Genomic DNA, 4,898 nt, shown 5'->3' on the forward strand with positions numbered 1-4,898 from the left:
CCTAACAGAAGGGAAATGAAGATGACTAGGTATTTTGACTGCCTTTTTGAAGGTCACGAAACTAGTTAATGATAAAGTAAGGATTAGGAGCCAGATTTTCTGACATGGTCTTTACAAAATAAAAGTGTTTTTCTTTCCATAGAAATCATAGATTTCAAAATAATGAAATAGTCTGGTCAGTATGAGTTTTGTTACTTTCCACATTTCCTTTTATAAAAGAAGCTATTTTATAAGCAAAGTATGATTGCTTTTCTTTATTTTGAGTTCAGAGGAGAAAATGTTGTTTGGGATGGTTCTCTGTGATATACTTTCAATAAAAATAAGCACTTCCATCTTATACTGAATATATTAAATTTGGATATATTCTCAGTTATCAAAAGTCTTTATAAATGATTAGTTCCCTCCTGATAGGAAGTAGAATAGATTTATTATTTTGAACTGGAGACTTACTTAAATTTCTAAATGAATTCATCATTTTTTATTTGGCAGAGCTAAAAATTGGCTTTACATAGAAATTCCAGTATATTTTTATATTCATCAGCTGCCAAATTTCTTAACAAAATATAGTTAAAGCTAAATGCTAGAGCCGGTTGAAGTCAAAAGGTAGACATTATAAAATGATACACAGCTTCATCCAGTGAATATTTGAACATTTGAGCCAGGAAAGTAATGCAATGAGTACTTATGTGGCAATCACAGTGAATAAAATGGAAAATGACTTGGCTAATTAGGAAAAAAGAAAAGGATTGTGTACTTAGAAATTGTATAATATAAAAAGTAGGATGAATTTTGAGGAAGTTTGGCCTTTGTTGTTGTTGTTGCTTTGTGCCATCGAGTCGGACCTGACTCATAGCAACCCCTCCTTGGGTTTCTGAGGCAGCATCACTACGGAAGTAGATTGCCCTATATTCCTTCCGAGGAGTGGCTGGTGGGTTTGAACCACAAGCCTTCTGGTTAGCAGTCAAGTGCCTTAGGTACTATGCTACCAGAGCTCCTGCTTAGTATTTAAATAATCTTGGCCAAATATAACAATTGCCCATTGACCATAAGCCTTGAAGTTTTGGGATTTGATTTTCAGAATGTATGATACAACTTTTTTCCATCTGGCATTTCATGTATGATCGTAGTCTTTACTTGAGGAGGAGAAAAATCACAAGCTAAAATTATAGTTAATACAGCATAAACTGCAATAACATCTGTGCACATGACAATTATATTTAGTTGCATCAAACTCCTTTGGAATTCTAATGACCATTTTCAAATTTTACTAGTTTGTACGTTGAAATAACGTTTATTTTCCATGCTAATAAGTTTTCTCATCTGTATTCTTTCATTTCAATAAAAAAAAAAAAAAGGAGCAATCAGCTGCAGCTTAATTTAGAAGGTTTTCTTTGAATATTGTCAATCCTTTATAGACTTGAATTTAGAAATCAAGTTTTTTTTTTTTCCTTTTAAATAAATAAATAAATAAAGGACTAGCTTCACTCATTTCTGTTACCAAGTACTCTGAGATTTTCACAATGAACTAGCACAAACTTCCTTTAATTGCTCAATGCTTATGAGTTTATCAGTTTAAATAAAATTAAATGTATCTTTTCTGACATATTCACATAATAAACACCTAAAAAGTACACAGATCATAAGCACGTGACTTAAAATTTTTTCCCAAAGAGGAAATTTAAAAAAAAACAAAAACAACCCACCACCATTAGGTAGATTCCACCTCATAGCAGCCCCTATAGGGTTACTAAGGCTGTAAATCTTTATGAGAGTAGATTGCCACATATTCCTCCCCTGAAGCAGTTGTTGAGTTTCAACTGCTGACTTTCTGGTTAGCAGCTAAATGCTGGCATAATATCCACTCATATTAAGAAATAGAATTTCAACTACTTCCTTTCTGAAGCCCCTCTCACACTCTATCCCAATCTCAACCTCTCCCCTTTCTTAAAGTTTACTCTCTGGATTTCTACAATTATTGAGTGGTTGGCTTGTTTCGAACTCAATATAAATAGAAATATACAACAGACTTTATATTAAATATGACTACTTTCACTGTTGTTGTTGTGTGCCGTCGGGTCAGAACCAACTCATAGCGACCCCTCCTTGGCTTACCGAGAGGGTATCACTACGGAGGTAGATTGCCCAACCTTCCTTCCAAGGAGTGGCTGGTGAGTTTGAACTGTCAGCCTTCTGGTTAGCAGTCAAGTGCCTTAGGCACTATGCTACCAGAGCTCCTACTCTTTCATATTGTTATGTATAGCAGTAATTCATTCTGTACAGCATTCTGTGGTATGAGTGTAGAACATTTATCTTCTTTTGATGAACCTTATGATTACATCTTGACTGGGTAACTAAAAACAAGATGATAAAGTTATTCATGTTTTTGATGTATATACACATATGTATGTAGTTATTGTTGTTGATGCCATTGAGTCAACTGTAACTCAAGGTAATCTTATATATAACAGAAAAAAGCTACCCTGTCCAATGTCATCTTCATTATTATTGGTCTGTTTTAGTCATATTTGTGGCTCTCATGTCTTGCCATCTCACTGAATATTTGTTGATCCTCTACTTTTAAAACATGTTGTCCTTTTCTAACAATTGACCTTTCCTGATAATGTGTATAAAGTGTATATCACAGATGGGTATATTAAGTATTCCTCACCAACATGACCTTTTGAATGCATCAATCCTTCTGTCTCCTTTTTTCATGGTTCAGCTTTTGTATGCATGTAAGGTGATTGAAAAAGCATAGCTTGATTCAGGTACACTTTAGTCAGCAAAATGACATAATTGATTTTAAAACTGTAAAGAAGTGTTTTGTAGCAGATTTGTCCATGCCAATTCAATACATAGTTTCATATATTACATTTGTTTTCATAGATGTTTAATTTTTGATACAAGTAGAATGAAACTGTCGATAATTTCAATTTTTGTCCTTTTATTATGATGTTTATTGGTCCATGTATAATAATTTTTGCTTTCTTTATGTTCAGTACACATCATACTAATGGTTATAGTCTTTTACCTTTATCAGTAAGTGCTTCAAGTCATCTTTATTTTCAGCAAGCTAGGATGTGCCATCTGTATATTGCAGGTGGTTAATAAGCTGGACAATGAATAAGGAAGACCGAAGAAGAGTTGATGCTTTTGAGTTGTGGTGCTGGCAAAGAGTGCTGAAAGTACCATGGACTGCTAAAAGAAATAACAGATCTGTCCTGGAGGAAGTTCAGCCGAGATGCTCTTTGGATGCGAGAATGGCCAGACTTCGTCTCACCTACTGTGGTCATGTTGTCACTGGGGACCATTCATGTTCTTCATATACCACAAATGCTTCGATTATTTGTTCAGAGCACAGATTGAGAAATAAATAAAGTGAAAAGATACAACCTCTCCTCACAACTTTACTGCTTTTAAACTATGCAGTATCCCTTTGTTTTCCTATCTCTTAACCCATATACAGCTTCTGCATGAGCAGAATTAATGATTCTGGAATACCATTCTTTCTAATGTTAATCATAATTTGTTATGGTCCACACAGTTGAGTGCCTTCTTGTAGTTGATAAATCAGAGGTAAACATCATTCTGGTATTCTCTACTTTTAACCAAAATGACATAAACATTATATTCCCTTTTCTATGTCTTGTTCTAAATCCAGCTTGAATTACTGGAAGTGACTTCTCAATGTATAATTGCAGTCATTTCAGAATTATCTTTAGTAAAATTTTGCTCAAATGTTGTATTATTGATATTGTTTGATAATTTCCACATTCCATTTGATTGTCTTTCTTTGGCAAGTATACAAATATGGATTTCTTTCAGTTGGTTGGTCAGGAAGCTATCTGCCAAATTTCTTAATATAGATAAGTAAGCATTTACAGCATAGCATTGTTTGTTGAAGTCTTTCATTTGGTATTCCACCAGTTCCTAGAGCTTGTTTTATTATTATTATTATTTGCTAATACTTCAGTGCAGTTTGAAGATCTGCCATCAGTACAAATGGTTATTGATCATATGCAACCTCCTGAAATATTTGAATCTCAACTAATTCTTTTTGGCGGAGTGACTCTTCAGTCCTTCCATCTTCTTCTGCTTTTTCCTACTTCATTCTATGCTTTACCATAAAACCCTTTTATAATGCAACTCAGTACTTGGATTTTCTTTTCAGTTCTTTCAGCTTAAGAAATGCTGATTATGTTCTTCTCTTTTGGTGTTCTAACTCTAATATATACCTTAGAGTGAAATTCCTCAAAGACTATACGTTTGTTCAGCCAACATGTCTTCTAAATTATTTCACACAGTTTCAACTTGTTTCAAGTATGATCATATCAACTTACTCTCCCTTCAGCAATATATGAAAATTCTAGAAGTTTCTGTACTCTAACACTTGATAGTATTAATCTTTTTAATATTATATTTGCAAGTGACTGTGTCGTGACAGTTGTTTAGAAAGAAACATATTGTATAGTCCATTCTTAACTACTGTTATGACCACTAATTTTCTTATGCTCAATATCTACCATCCATCTCTCAGTTTGTCATATTGTGGTAGCTTGCATATTGCTGTGAAGCTAGAGGCTATGCTACCAGTATTTCAAATACCATCAAGGTCAACAGTGGAGGGCAATTTTCAGCAGAGCTTTTGGATTGAGACAGACTAGGGAGAAGATGGGGCCTTCCACTTCTGAAAAAAACTGGTCACTGAAAACAACTTATGATTAGAAGTGGATGATCAATATATTACTGGAAAACCTTATGAATAGCTGTGAAACATTGTCTGATATAGTGCTGGAAGATGAGCCCCTCAGGTTGGAAGGCACTAAAAAATCCAGGAAGAGCTGGATCTCCAAAGTACAGTCACTCTTAACTATGTAGAGGGAGAAAGCTTTCAGGAC

The sequence above is a fragment of the Orycteropus afer genome, unplaced genomic scaffold (genome assembly GCF_000298275.1).
Source record: "Orycteropus afer afer isolate SDZICR_OR568_19922 unplaced genomic scaffold, OryAfe1.0 scaffold00576, whole genome shotgun sequence".
Taxonomy (NCBI): Eukaryota; Metazoa; Chordata; class Mammalia; order Tubulidentata; family Orycteropodidae; genus Orycteropus; species Orycteropus afer.